Source organism: Hyperoodon ampullatus, assembly GCF_949752795.1.
Source record: "Hyperoodon ampullatus genome assembly, chromosome: 5".
In the NCBI taxonomy this organism is placed as follows: Eukaryota; Metazoa; Chordata; class Mammalia; order Artiodactyla; family Ziphiidae; genus Hyperoodon; species Hyperoodon ampullatus.
This window is the reverse complement of record NC_136918.1, coordinates 52,075,216-52,091,246: the sequence shown is the minus strand read 5'-3', so window position 1 is coordinate 52,091,246 and position 16,031 is coordinate 52,075,216. Positions and strand designations below refer to the sequence as shown.

Sequence of the window (16,031 nt, the reverse complement as noted above, 5' to 3'; positions counted from 1 at the left end):
TCTATCTTCCAGATCACTTATGTGTTCTTCTGCATCACCTAGTCTGCTGTTAATTCCTACTAGCATGTTTTTCATTTGAGTAATTGTATTCTTCAGTTCTGACTGGTTCTTTTTTATATTTTCTAGTTCCTTGTTAAAATTCTCACTGTGTTCATCATCTATTCTTTTCCTAAGTTCAGTTAATTCTTATTACTAATATTTTAAATTCTTTATTTAGTAAATTGTTTATTTCTGTTTCATTATTTATTATTCAGGGTTTTTTTAATTGTTCTTTCAACTGAGACCAGTTTCTCTGTCTTCTCATTTTGCTTAATGTTATCTCTATGAATTTAGGTGAAACAGTTACCTATTGCTGTTTTGAAGGGGTGTCCTTATGTGGGAGTGTCCCTATTCGGTCTGCATGTGCCTAGTACCTTTGGTGGGAGAGTTGGATTTGACATGAACACAATTCATTTCTTTCTTTAAGGTGTGCTGGCAGCTCTCACCTTGGTAGGAGGTGGGGTTGAGATGGAGGAACTAGGTCCAAACCTAGTTTGAGGTGGGGCTTCCCTTCTGCTCAGTGGCTGTCACTGCCCTGTGGGAGTTGGGATCTGATCCAAAGTTGCTGGAGCTGAAACTCCGAGGGTTGGGTCCAAGTTGGCTCTGTTTGCTTTAAGTGTGTGCTCTCCCCTCTTCCAACACTGGCATCCTTGCCCCAAAGGGAAGCATTGCTGGAGCAAGAGTGGTATGTGCATGCCCTCAACTTGTAAAGGGGTGCAGGCTGTGGAAACCTGGCACAGACAGAGGTCTGGGCTGCTGTTGATACGCTTCCTGTGCAAACACCAGTAATGGTTGTCTCTGCCTTGCTCAGAGGCAGTTTTGGGCCTGAGTCTCTTTTGTCTCTCACTTCCAATCACTCCCCTCAGCCTCTGCCACTCCTGTCCTGATGTGGAGCCATGTTTCAGGGCAGGTGGGTCCCCTATGGGATCTTTGCATGTGTCAGGGCATGGGATGTGGTGGTCCAGCTGTCGGCAGAGATCAGGACTGCTACTGATGCACTGCCTGTGTAAGTGCCAGTAATGGCTGCCCCTGCTGTGCTCTGATGTCACTTCTTATCTGAGTCCCCTCTGTGTTTCACCGCTGAGCTCTTTCTTTGGCTCTGGCAGCCCTTGCTCCGGTGTGGAGCTGCAATGTGAAGTAAGAGGGGCTGGAGCTTTTGCTTGGCTCAGGCTGGGGTGTGCACCAGGGCCACCACAGTAAACCAGTAGCCACCTCATGTGCATTCTCAATCCACCCTTTTCACCCTGCTTCTGGAATAAGCAAGTATTTGTGTGCTCCTCCTAAGCACAGTCCAGGCTTCACACAGCCCTTCTGTTAGTCCCACTGTCCCACCAACCAGCCAAGTGACTTCCCTTTGTCAGACCCCAGGCCTGTGGTGCCTAATATGTGACTGGAATAGCTTACTCCCCAGAGTAGATCTCCACCCATGTAATCTCCCTTTTACTCTGTCATCTTCCAGGAGCACAGGTCCCAACCTGATTGCTTCTCTTCCCTTCCCACCTGATTCCATGTGGATATTTTTTACAGACTTGGTTGTACAGAAGTCTTTCTGCCAGTTCCCAGTTAGTTTTTTAGTGAGAATTGTTCCACAGGTAGATGTATTTTTGATGTATTCATGGTGGGTGGTGAGTACCATGTCTCCTACTCCACGATATTGATTTTTTGATAATCAAGTTTATTTTTATCATATAATTAAGTTTATAGTTTGCTAACAAAGAGTGATATGATCTAAATTACCAAGCAACCAAGAATTTAAATGAAGTTAAAAAAATGACCTTTTAGTCTAATCCCCATAATATCCATTTGAGCATCAAATTCCACAAGTCTTGTTTACAAAGTCTCCACTTTTCTCCCTCTCTTTAAAGAAAATATCAGCCTCAGAGTACCTAGTAAACTACTAGACCAAAGGGATTTCTAACCTTTTGATTCTTAGTCTAATTTCTCCTTACAACACCAGTGTGAACATAGGGGTCCTATGCACACATCAAAGAAGAACATAATAAAGACAAAAAAAGGAACAATAAGAAGAAAACGCAGAAAGAAAATTGAAAAAATAATGCAGTAATCTCTCCTTTGATGAGCTCTGGATATCAATAAGGGTGTGTTAAAAAGTGAGTCATTATTCCATTGCCTACTCCTTTAGTGGGAAAGACAATGATGCTATGAAATAGATGCTGTTCAAGAGGCATTTATATAACTATCAGCCTCTGGAACAATAGACAGGCAGCAGTGTGTTGTTCTGGAAAATGTTCAAAGAGGAGGAGTCATTTTGTCCTTTTTAAAATTTAGTATCTTTTTTTTCTGTATCATTTGGAGGAGCCTCCTTTTTTTCCTTTTCTTAAGCAAAGTAAGTATTTTGCACTAGCAGGTAGTGGGTGAATTCTTCTTGCCAGCAGGAAGAAAAGGAATTTTTTGAGTGCCAAAAATAAGCTCCTTTGTGTGAAAGTATCACATAGCCAAAGACATTTTAGAGAAGAAAGGAAAGATTCATGTTCTGAATTAATATTTTTTAAATATACCAGTCAGTGAAATGTTAGCAATAGAATAAGAAGACATTGACAAATAGGCTGAGAAGAAACAATCTTTTCTACAGTCAAGACAGCCCCAGTGTCTGAATGTTTATCTGTTTATCCTGTTTGCAATGCTCCTGGCTTTTTATGTGGTCTCAGAATGACAATTCATCACCCAAGGTCATATTTATAGGCAATAGGTATGTCTAATCATCCTATTTAGTCCAAGACATTTCTTCCCTTCCATTCCTTCTACTACTTGTTTCTATGCACCATTGCCAAGTAGGCAAAGCATGAGCCACTCTTGATATAGAAGATGGCCCTAGGGCTGGGGACAGAGTAGAAAAATCTCATACTTGGCTTTGTCTTTAAATCTTTAAATCACTGACACCTTTGGGATCCATACCTTCTTTGGAGTCTTTTTACCTATTATGTACATATAGTAGATCATCAGCCAGTTACAAAGAGTTTTGATAGTGGTGGTGGTTGTCTATTGCTTTTACTTGCCCAATCTCCCTTCCTGCTTCATTTAGTAACACATGCTTTTCCTTTGAAGAATTAATGACCCTTGTTCCAAGTGATCTTGGTGGCACTGTTAGTCCAGCTATCCTGCCTTTCTTCCCACTAGTCTATAGACATCTGACAAAGCTTGAACAGTGAGATAATCCCCCATGAATTTGAGTCTTGAGTGGAATGACACAAAAATGAAATGTGGTCCCTGATTCATTTTGTTAATGGTACTCTGAAGAGAATCCTCACTGATCCATTAATCCTCTTACTTGCACTATGTGAGTTGTCCTGATTTCTTCTTTCCAAGGCCTGGCTAATCAGTTTCTTTGATTCCATCAGCTACCTCACACTATTGCAATGAATTTGATTTTTAAGTTGTCCAGGATGTTTGCCAGCAAATATCCTAACTACAGGAAGCAGAAATATTTCCTCAATGCAACTCATCTGAAAAGCTTGTGGGGAGATAATGCTCCTACATTGGCTTATTTCTTCCGATTATATTTGGCTCAGTTTTATTCATTCATTTATTCAGTTATATACTCTTTGATCCCTTCATTTGTGGACTATATACCATTTTCTAAGTACTAAGGAAATTCTCTTTAAATATCTGCATGGTTAATGCATGCAACTTTCTCATCTCCCTTAAGTCTTCGTATAAATTTACCTTCTCAGTGAGGCCTATGGAATCCTTCCTTAGTCTACAGTTCCAATCTCCTTATCTGAATTTTTTTATAGCACTTTTCACCTTCTCAGGTACTATGTAATTTACTTATTCAGTATGTTTTGATTGTTGTCAATCTTCCTGAAGTAGGGAATCAACTCCAAGAAAACAGGAATTTTTGTCTGCTTTGTTCATTTTTGTACCCCTAGCACACAGAATAGTTCTTGGCATTTGTTGAATAGATAAAATAGATTAAAGTTTCTTTAAAAGTACATACATACACTATTAAAGGAACTTATTGTGGCGGCTTTTTAATGTATCAGTTTGACTCTCTTGAACCACATTCCTCAAAATTTCCCTTTCTGTATGTTTTTGATGAGGACAGGCCATGAGACAGAATCTTTGGGAGATTTGGGGGGTGGAACTATAGCAGCACTTCTTTTATATCTAGTACCTGTATTGCTTCTCTGCTGTCTTCTTCATTGGTGTGAAGGAGCACAGTAGCCATGTCTGCAACTGCTCTACCTTCTAATGGATCTTACTTTAGCTTTGATGACTCCTGGGCCAGGTGCGTATTTTTAGATTCATGACCAGGGACCCCTGGCTGCTTCAAGACACTCACACCACCAAGGTCACAGGCAATAAGAACACACAGTTTCTAAAAAAACAAAGCAAAAACAAAAAACCACACACACAGTTTCTAGTAGTTTGTTTTCATGGGCTCAAGTCATGCTTGTGAATTTCAACTTCTCTTTTATCTGATCCACTTTACATCACTCTTCCCTTTCCAACTGCTTACATTGGACTTCAAGCTTCATCGTCAAACTAAAGACAGCAGACTTATGGAGGCTTATTAACCATCTCCCAGAATTTTATGATGTCAAATCTTATTTAAAAAAAAAACTATCTGTCTATGTATCTATCTATCATTGATCTATTGATCTATCAGCTATCTAATCTATCAATCTATCTTCTAATGGTTCTCTTTGTCTAAATGCTGCGTGAACTCTAACCCCGACTGATACAGATTTTGGCATCTGCAAGTGGTCGTGCTACAACAAAAGTTAAAATGTGGGAGTGGCTTCGGAACCAGGCAGTATGTAGAAGTTGGAAACACTGTAAGAATTTTGAGGAGAGTGTTGATGAAAACTTCAAATGCTTTGAATGTACTATTCGTAGAATTTTGAATTTTGTAGAGGCTGGTAGTGAAGACTTAAAAGAATGGGAGAAAAATCTTACTGGAAACTGTAGTAAAGGGCAGACATTTAGCAATACTTTTGCCTGTGGTAATATAAAAAGTAGGAAATATACTGAATGAACTGGGGATCTATCTAAGGATATTTCCAAGCACAGTGTTTAGATAACGCCTGGTTTCTTCTTGCTGCTTGAAGTAAAGTATGAGATGAAAGAGAGGGAGAGAAACTCAGGGAAGGACTGTTAAAGAAAGAGAAGCCATGCCATGATGATTTGAAAGCTCTCAGACTCTTCAAAAGGTCCAGAATGCTAAAATCGAAAAAAAAAAGTTCTCTGAACAAACATCAAATCTAGGGCAACACTAGAACATTGTATGAAGTAAGAGATAAAGTCCAGGGTGTAGCCACAGAATCTTCTGTTAAGATCTTGAAAAGATCTAAGGTAGTGCCTCAGAGAACCTTCCATCAGACTAAAGGCCCTTTAAAGAGATTAAGAGTGTGCCAAGGAGTCTCTCAAACAATAGGACTTCTAGGAAGTTTCAGGACATTGCCCTTCAGTCAACTCAGCAGAAGGCCTAGGAAGGGATGAATTTATCCAGAAGAGGTTTGTGGGTATGGTTTTTGTCTATTGGATTTGACAGCAAGAAGTTACACAGGAGACTCACAAAGTTCTCAAAAGAAATATAGGCAGAAACATCACCAGCTTGGACTGAGGGGGAAGAGACAGCATGCAAAGAGGAGAGACTGTCCTTTGAATCACTAGAATTTAACATGTGCTACCTTTTATGAGAGTGGAGAGATGACTCAGAAGAGGGTGGAACCAGGAGCCCAGAGGACAGAGTGGAGAAAATGAAGAATTATTTCAGATATGAGACCTAATCAAGGATCTCCCAACATCTGCCTGGCTGAATTTCAGAATTGCCATGGACTAGTTAATTCCTCTGTGTCTCCCACCCACCGCTTTGAACAGGACTGTCTATAGTGGTTATTCCATGCCTGTCCCACCATTGCATGCTGGGTGAGTGTGTGGGGCATGGGGGGCAGATTGTTTCTTTTGTTTCACAGGTCTACAAGTCTCAAGGAACTATACCAAGGGATTACACTTGAGGAAGCTCATCCATACTTGGACTTCATTTAGATGATGAGATTAAGGGCTTTGAGCTCATGTTGAGGTGGGATAAGAATTTTGAGGTCTTTGGGGACAGTGAGTATATTTTGCATTTCAGAGGGATATAAACCATTGGGAGCCAGAGGAGAGACTGTAGGTAGTTTCTAAGGTGGCCCCCCCAGTGACCCCTGCTTCCTGGGATTCAACTTTCTTATGTAATCTCTACCTATTAAGTGTGGTCTGGGCTTTTTGACTCACTTCTAACAGGTAGAATACAGCAGAAGTGATAGGATCTCAGTTCTGAGGTGAGATTATAAAAGACCATGATTTCCATCTGCAGGCTCTCTCAGTCTTTCGAATGGCTCACTCTGGGGGAAGCCAGCTGCCAATTCAGGAGGCAGCCCTGAGGGGAGTTCCATGGGAGTGAGCTTGAAAGTAGACCTTCTGAGGCCTGAACAGCCTTGTGGATAAGCCTGGATCCTCCCAGTCAATCCTTGAGATGACTGCAGCCCCAGCCAAAACTGAATGTACTTCATAAGAGAATCTAAGTCAAGTCTAGCCAGGTAATCTGATCCTGGATTCCTGATCTGTAAAACCTGTTGGATAATAAATGTTTCATAGTTTTTAGCCTGTAAATGTTAGGATAATTTATTATGCAGAAATAGATTAAAATACATTTGTGTTCTCAAAGACAAACTGTACTAAAATGTTCTCATTGTTCTTATGCAATATTTTATGAAGAGGCAATTCCAATCCATTTAATAAGATGCCATTGTTAATGAATCCTTTAGTCACCATTTGAAGTATACCAACTTCAAGTCTGGTCTCCTACCTCTCCACTATCTTACTTTATATTTTGATTAATTAATTCCTTTAATTATAAAATGATAGCTAAAAAGGGCATTAGGGCATGATGTTCCCTTGTGTCCTTGGAATTCTTCCAGGTTAGAATGCTCAAAGGTAAAATAGGTTGGATTAATATTTAACAATAGCTAACCTTTATCTGTACCAAAAACTGTGAAAATTGCTTTATATAATCATTTTAGATAATTGTCATAACTACTCTTTGGAGTAGCTATCACTATTACTCCTACTTTAGGGAGATTTGCCCAATGTCACACATTGGTAGGAGGTGGATCTGAAATTTGAGCTCAGGCTTGCCTTGTCTGCAAGGCCTGAACTCTTAATCACTCCAGGCAAAGAAGATCTCCTGTGCCTCTTTGCAAAAACAGGCTAATAAACAGCGTAGATAAATAGGGTGGATTCTCTTAATGGCACAATGCTGACGAAACAGAACGAGGGTTAGCCCTTTCAGCGTCTATATGGATGCAGCCTGAGATGGGTTTTGAATCCAAATAGGCCCCTTTGCCAAATCTGAGCCCATGAGAGCTGGCATGTATTTTAAACTGTTATGTGCTAGGGCATTTATGACATGCCTTATGTATGCATCTAGGGTCTTTCTCACAAATGCCATTGGCTTACATGTTTGTTATTTTTTAAAGACAATTGAAATATAAAATACAATGGACTCAATATTAACAACTGTCTTTGTTTTATTTGAGAAAGCAGATCTTTTTTAAGAATTTGGCATTAGTTCCATTTTAAAAAATGGAATTTTGGTTAAGATTCTTAACTATTTATTTTTTATTTGCTTTTTCCTGTAATTTTCCAACAAACTTAATGTCTATAGTTGAATCCCTTATATCACTCACTTTTAAGTTTTAGCATAAGTTTTAAAAGTAATTGTTGGAAAATACAGTCTGTATTTTTTGTACCACTTTCTCATACTCAGACTATGTATTCAGTAACAGGGTGATGGTCAGGCCAAAGTTTATCTTATCACACCAGAATTTTTAGGTCATTTCCAGTTTTCTTATTTTTTCTTTTCAAAATTTCACTTGAAAAGAAAGTTAATTGGAAAACAACAGCAAAGCTTTTGTTCCTTCCTCTTTTGGCTACTCAACTGCCAATTGTCAACTCTTTCTGACTCCTTTATCAGATGTGCATGAGATACAGGGCAATTTCGACTGTGTCTGGAGCTGGCAATATTTAAATGGAATTATAGAGAATGATTCAAACCAACATGTATTTTATGGAGTCTTCTGATTACACACAGTTTTCTCTGAGACATAAAAACCTCTTGAAGGATTACCTTGCTAGAGAGAATTAACATTTTGGAAGATTTCTGTCACATTTCAATGATAAAATTATTCCCCAAAAAGGCTCTCTGTAAATAATCTCTAAATTCTCACAAATATCTGAACTCTTGGGGGCCAGAATCAGGGCACAATTTGCATAGATTAAATATACATATAAACACAAGTGCATTTCATAATCCAAAGGTCTCTCGGTTGTGTTATGATTCTCTCTGGAAAATTTTATCATAGTAACCATACCATCTCTTCAGAAAACCCTGTGACACAAATGAAAGCACTGTTGTAGATACCATATTTTAACTACTGATTGTACTGCAGCTGTATTAAGAAAGCAGCTGAATTAACTTTGTTAAAATCTAAGTATGTTATATGTATCTTTTCCTCAATAGTCTAGTGTGAAATATAAAGTTTATTTTTTTTTCTCTTAACACCTTAAGGGACCTAAATCATATATCATAAACAAATTACTCTAATGATAACTCTTCTGAATAGATTTAAATATTCTTTTTTTTTCAAAATGGAATTTTGCATATTGCTATTAAGTGAGTTAGCTCATCAACAAGTTCTATGAAGTTATTTTTACCAGAATATCTAATCTGCTGATAGAAATTTTTGGTTGTATTATACTTCTATCTTAGAATTTCAATCACAGAGTGTTAGTGTTGGAAAGTAACTTAGAGAAAACTTTGTGCAATTGGTTTCTCATCAGAAACTGTCCAGAGTTTGAGTAATTTTGCATATTTAGCTAATGACAAACCACTGCAACCAAGAAACAAAACGGGACCCAAATGCTATCTTTTCTGTGAACTTGGAGTACATGTCAAGTAAAAATCTGACTTTCGAAACTCACTTTTCAAATTAGCTCAATAGTTGTCTCTAAGGCCAAATGACCTTGACTCGCAGTCTCCCAACGAGACATCTCATAAGGAGAGGTAGCGGAGTGAATCTGTGCTATTCCTCCGTATCTCAACACTCCTTAGGCCACGCTCCCACATTACAGCTTTCCCATCCCAGTATACCCTGAGGTGACACATTTTGGAGAGGTTAGCTATGAGTATGAAATGCTCTATGACAGGAGAAATTCAGAGGATGTGCTTGTGTAAATATGAGAGCGTATTTATGCGGCTGGGATGACGGTGGGCCTGATGGAGAGGTAGGTGGAGGGGGAGAAGAGAGAGCTGTGGTATTCCTGAAAATAATTTGCTCCCATGTCACCCCCATAAAGGGCATCTCCCTTAAATCAGGCAGGCATAACGAATGGTGTGATAGCCGGTAGCCTGTACAATTGTAAAACATGGCCTTTCATCCTAGAGATGGCCTATTACCACTCACTAAAACAGTCTATCACAGTGCTGCTCCAGGGCCATTCATTTTTCATGACCCTCTTGGCGACATGACTGGGATTTCCTGAAACTATGCTCAGGTCCCCACCCAGTGAGTGCTCCACATGAATACCCTCTGATTCCTTTCTTCCAAAGGTTATCATGTGTTGGTTTTATTTGTGTGTGTGTGTGTGTGTGTGTGTGTTCCCCAGAAGACAAAGAAACAAACAAATAGAGCAAAGACTAAGCTTGGCTTTGCTGGAAACACAGATTATTCACAGAGTGAAGACTGGCTAAAATTTAATCTTAGGATATCAGGAAAGTTCAAAGTTTACAGTGTAATGCATAGGAGGTAAGAAATTTTAAAAAGCAGTTTAAAAATTATCTCATCGTTCTCAAGGCTCGGATTTCACATGATGAAAGGCATACTTTAACATAGCAATTTCAGCAAAGCAGGGCCTTCTGATTTGCTGGCTGCTTTAAATAACAGTTGTCCCTTTGATAGTATTGACACCTATCTCCTTTCACAATCTAGTGCTTCTCCTGCACTTTGTAACATATCCCATCTGTTTTTTAAGGCCACTGTCATAAGGAAGACTGGAAGAGTGAAGAAAGGTCTGATTGATCACAAGGTCCTATCAAATGTCAAAGCTGGCCCTGGCTGACCTCCCATCTATTCAGAGCTGCTTTGATTTAATCTCCACACTGGCTGCTTCTCCAGGCTGTGAGTTCTATCTGCAACGCATGTGTCAGCATTGAGATATGACCTGCTTCACGCTCCATTCATCTCATTTGAAGGACGGAAATTAAACTGGAGGGTCGAAGAGGGGAACTGCTCAAAATACACACACATTAACTGAAGCCTTTTGTGTGTGGGTGCATTATAGGAGTTTGAACAACCATTAAAAATTATATTAAAATGAAATTGATCTTTACTCTACTGAAATGGTTTAGAACTTTTCCTCCCATCACTACCCCCTTCATCTATTCTTCTTTCTTCCCTCCCCAGTTTGTAATAACTATGTGAACCTGATCTCATTAAGGTTCAGAGGAAAAGGAAAGAAAAACTTACAATCTTTGAGTTAAAAGTTGTTCTTTTAGAAAATTCACTTATTGCCTGCAACTTGCACAGTAAATATTCGAAAAAAATAAAGATACATAAAGCTGGTAACCAGACTAATAAACGTGTAGACTGCTTTGTTTAGCATTATTGATTTGTTTGTTTTGCCTTTCAAGGTTTTAAAAATCCAATTAAAACTCAGACTTTGGGAATAGTCCTATAACTATCAAGATACAGTGCCACAGTATAAATATATATATATATATATATCCTCAGTTCTATTTTTTATTTCTAAACTCCCCTTGCTCTTTTCATTGTTGCTTTTATACTATTAATCAAGGCTAGTAACTAAGTAAAACTTGATTCCTTATAGACTTGTTTCTTACAGTATACTCAAAAGTAAACTCTGTTTCATTTTCTAGAGATGTCCCAAAACTATATTTTAAGTGTGTTGGGGAAGTTAGCTGTATTTATTTTTGTATTTGTTTGTTTATACATTCATGTATTTGTTATTTGAACTCTGTACTAAAATGATATCCAGTTAGAGAAATAGTTTTTTATTTAAAAATATATTATACATATTACATTATAATAGTAGTACATATTCAATATCAAAAAAACAATTAGCAAAAACAGGTAAGGAGAGAGAATGAGACAGACAGAGACAAAGAGAGAGAGAAATAGAGAATAGCAAACACCCAGAATATTAAATACTGTTGATGAGAGTAACGAACATTAGTACTTTAGGGTTATCTTTCCTTTTTATTTATTTATTTTTTGTATATGCACACTTTTTATTTCCTTTATGTGAAATCACACTGCTCCTTCCTGGGAGAAGACTGCATTTTCAGTTGTTCTGGTCATTCTCTTTCATGTCTATATAATATGACTTTGTATGGAAGTGACTATTTTGTTAATATTGTATTGATGGCCATTTAGGTTTTCTAAAATTTTTACTACTATAAATGTTATTACATAAAAATATTTTTATGCTTCCATGATTTTCTTCAAAATTCTCTACTTTTGGAAAAAGGATGTGCCCAATTTAATATTCGTAGTCAAAAATATTATCTTTTCTCTTATGGTTTTTCATTTGAATATCCATTTGGAAACAACTTTTCTTCCTAAATAATCATATGTGTTTTCTTTAGTATATATTATTTATTTGTTTTATATTTAATATATGTGCAAGAGAGTGAGTACCATAGTGAACGGTAATGCTGTTTCTCCATAAATCATTTCACAGGACTTATGGAAAAGCTTTCAAACTCTGATTATATGAAGAGGAAGATTTTGAGCATCTGTGGCATTCAAAGGATGCCATTTAAGCATTCATTTTTGCAAGTAGGGAAGTAGGAAAATATGAGATGATTGTATTTCCCTTGTAATGCTTCTCAGTAAACTCCCTCTTCCTTCATATTCTTATGCAAATATCTTATTACTCAAGGCATAATGTGTTGGGAAAAAATTCATTTTTGTAAGTTAGTTCATTCTTTACAATGCAGGGTGAAAAGTGGGTTCATTGCTTTAATACAATACTCTACAATAGAACTTTTGCAGTGATGGAAATGTATATCTTCACTGTTCAAAATGGTAGCCACTGGCTACCTGTGGCAATTGAACATGTGAAATGCAGTTAATGCAACTGAGGAACTGAATAATTAATTTTAGGTAATTTAAATTCAACATTTAAATCAATTAGCCAGATGTGGCCAGTGGCTATCTTGATGAACAGCGCAGCTTTAATATTTATACCATTATTTGAGCCATTGTAATAGTTTGTGAAGCATTGTAGATGGTTACCTAGTTACTCAAGGTCACTTCATTGAAGAATAAATATTAGATAGTGAAGGACTAACAATTATGGGATATAATAATAAGAAGAAAGATAAAAACTACTTCTTCACTAAGAAACATTTTTCACAATTTCTTTCAGGGAAGAGGATTGAAAATGTCAACACAGCAAAAGTGATGAAAATGTCTTCATGGAACCTTTGGGTAAGATGGATTAGCAAAGAATAAGATGATATGAGTTCCAAGATCTGGCTTTGACCCTAACCACTTATTGACTTGGAGTAGGTCACTTTTGGTAGTCTTAGCTATTTGATATTCTTAATAAGGGGGTTGGAGTAAATTATTTTCTTTGTTCTTACTGTAAGTAAGTTATGTGAATATTTTCTGTCCTATATTCAGAATTAAATGCTACTTTTTTCCTTCATATTTTATTTATTTATTTATTTATTTATTTAGGCTGTGCTGGGTCTTAGTTGCAGCATGCGGGATCTTCGTTGTGGCATGCAGGACTTTTTAGTTGCAGCATGAGGGCTTCTTAGTTGCGGCATGCATGCAGGATCTAGTTCCCCGACCAGGGATTGAACCCAGGCCTCCTTCATTGGGAGTATGGAGTCTTACCCACTGGACCACCAAGGAAGTCCCCTCCTTCATATTTTAATGTTGTGTATAAGCACCCAGAGCCAGGTATCTTGTAGGTATTCCATAAGTATTTGTTGAATGAATGGATGCACTTAATTTGTCTCCTGTGGTCAACAGCTCCTTTCACTGCCCATTCGTGTAGTTTGATACTTTTCACACTCAGACTTGACCAAAGTTTTTAGACATGGATGGTTTTGATGCAGGAGAAATCTTTTGCTACAGAGTGGTAGAGGATCACTGGGCACGGTCCTCTGTTCTCAAGTTGCTAAAAGGATCTATTCCAGAGATGTCAAGGAAGTGTGAGATCCAGAACTTGGCTGACCTTCCTAAAGGAAACCCCTTGGGATGCTCCCAAAGGCCTGGATCCGGTGCACTGAGGTGATGATGGGAGGGCAGGAGAAGGGCCAGAATGTAACTGGGACACTCATCATATATGACTTTTCTGAAAAGGAATTTCCATACCTCAGCAATAATAACTACCTTGATCACTCAAATCAAGAATAAACGTTTTTCTTTTATATTCTTACACATTATATATTTTGCTTGTAAGGTATTTAATATCACCCTCTTTGGCATATAGCTAACTTTTAATGTGATGATGTCTTTTTAATCCAGTGAAACTGTTAACTTCAATAAGGACAGAGGCACTACCTTTATTCCTGGCACACAGTTCTCTATATCTCATAAACCCCAGCCCAGTGTAATCTACTCCCCACCCCATCCCCAAGATCAAACAAATGGGAAAATATTGTCTAAACAAGAAAGCATTGTACAGATATCTATCGTTCTTATTATGGTAAGAACTGATGTTGTAGGCAATTTAACAATTACTCTTATTTTTACTATATACTCTTCTCCAGGAACTCAGCAGCTGGTTGACATTTTCTGGCCTCACTATAGATGCCCTGAAATCTCAGAATTCCTAGGACTTCAATCCTATAAAAGTATATAAGGAAAATTCATTATACTTTTCACTGAGAAGAGATAATATTAAAAATTAATGGCCATTTCAGTCCTCTGGGATTAATATAATTCAGGGGAGGGGAAGAGGTCTATCACTATCTTTTTCAAGGGCAATCCACGACACTTTTGAGTGATAAATTCCTGAAGCTTGATGTTTTTCTCCCTGTTGTAGAATGTGAGTGTTGACAATGGCTCCTTTTAAAAGTAGCAATATTTCATTTTAAATTAGTGCATCTGTTTAAGAAAAAAAGGAGCAGTGTATAGTAAGAGCTATATAGATGTTTCTCTCCTTTACTCTCATGAATTTCACAACTAAAACTGTGTCTTAAAGAAATAGCTTAATAGAAACAAAAATCTAAGGGAATGACTACCTTACTTGGACCTATGTATAATATAAGAACTTGGAAACAATTTAGATGCCTAATATCAGGGAAATGGTTAAAGAAATTATAGTGTACTAGCAATAAAACACAGTAGAAAGATGTTAACATTTAACATTTTAGAGCCTATACATATACACGGAAAAATACTTTTGCCATAAAGTCAAGTGAAAAAAAAGCAGAATGCAATATTCTCAAGTACATGCGATGTTTATATATGTATGGACAGTAACATTTCTCAAATAGAAAAAGTTGACTCATTCAGTAGAAAGTTTATATTATCTGAAGAACACAGACTTGGGATTAGAGGTAGGTTTGAATTTCAAACTGTCAAACTGTGTGACACTGGCAAATATGGAAACTCTGAATATCCATTTCCTATTAGCTAAGTTTTTTGGTAAAAATTTCATAAGCAAATCCACTTAAAAAGTCTAGGACATAGTAGAAGCTCAATAGCATTATTTCCCTTTCCCTATACTAAATACTTGAAACTTTCTTGGGATGAGAAATTTTATTCAAATTGATTGATTTTTATAGAAATTTCAATATCCTTGTTTTGGACCCAAATAAGAATTTTTAGTATGCTATTAGAAATTAATGATTAATGTGGTAACTCTTATACAGTTAGCCAATATTCTTTATTTTTGAATGGATTTCAGAAAGATATTAATATTCTGGACTGGAGGTCAGTTTCTATATACAATTGAAAATGTAAAGGTAAGAATGGTATATTAATTGTGATGGTTAATTTTATATGTCAGCTTCACTGGCCACGGGGTGCCCAGATTAAATAGTATTTCTGGGTGTATCTGTGAGGGTATATCTAGATGAGGTTAGCTTTTGAAACAGTGAACTCAGTAAAGTCGGTTGCCCTCCTCAATGTGGGTGACCATCATCCAGTGCATTGAAGACCTGAATAGAACAAAAGATGGAGGAAGGAGGAACTCATCTCTTAATTCTTTTATCTGCCTCACTGCTTAAACTGGGATATCTCCTCTCATCTCCTCTGGCCCTCAGACTGGAATTTTCACCATAGGCTACCCTGGTTCTCAGGCATTTGGACTTAGACTGAATGACACCATAGCTTTCTTGGGTCTCTAGTTTGAAAATAACAGATTATAGGACTTCTCAGCCTCTATAATTGTATGAGCCAATTTTTCATAATCAATCAATCAATTTATATGTATATATCTCCTACAGTGTCTGTTGCTCTGGAGAACACTGACTAATACAAGTTTTGGTGTAGAGAGTCAGGAATTATCTCTTTAATCTAATTAGATTTAAAGATGCTAATGACTTTATTTTAAGTAGTAAAGACAGCACTGATGGTCCACAGTGTGAACTGTTTATAGAGATATGCAAAATACCTGCATTGGATATTCCTAATCAATCACTTATTAGAAGCAAGGAGCTAGGTGTCACTTTATATGCTACCTTTGAACATTTTTTGAAAATTAATGAATATAATGATGTTGGCTCCTAATATTGCTGACAAAGTGGCAAAAGAAAAGGATGAGTGCAGGAATTCAAATTCCTAGCTCAAGCAATACATAAATAACCTAAGAACTTCTGTGTGCCCTGAAGGACATTTATCTCTACCTACAGAGCTGAAACTGCTGAAAATCAAATGCAGAACCTCATTCTGCAACTTACTGAATTACAATGCAAGTTGAACTCCAAGACTCACAGGGTGTCT

The 16,031-nt window shown here is 37.3% G+C and overlaps 1 long non-coding RNA gene across 1 annotated transcript in view; it reads left to right on the top strand.

Annotated features, from left to right (window-relative positions):
- The window catches only part of LOC307054104, a 142,759-nt gene that overhangs the window by 73,497 nt on the left and 53,231 nt on the right, over positions 1-16,031 (top strand). The window contains exon 4 of the long non-coding RNA XR_013810928.1: positions 12,496-12,557. This is a non-coding gene — a long non-coding RNA (uncharacterized lncRNA). The remainder of the gene's footprint in view (positions 1-12,495; positions 12,558-16,031) is intronic.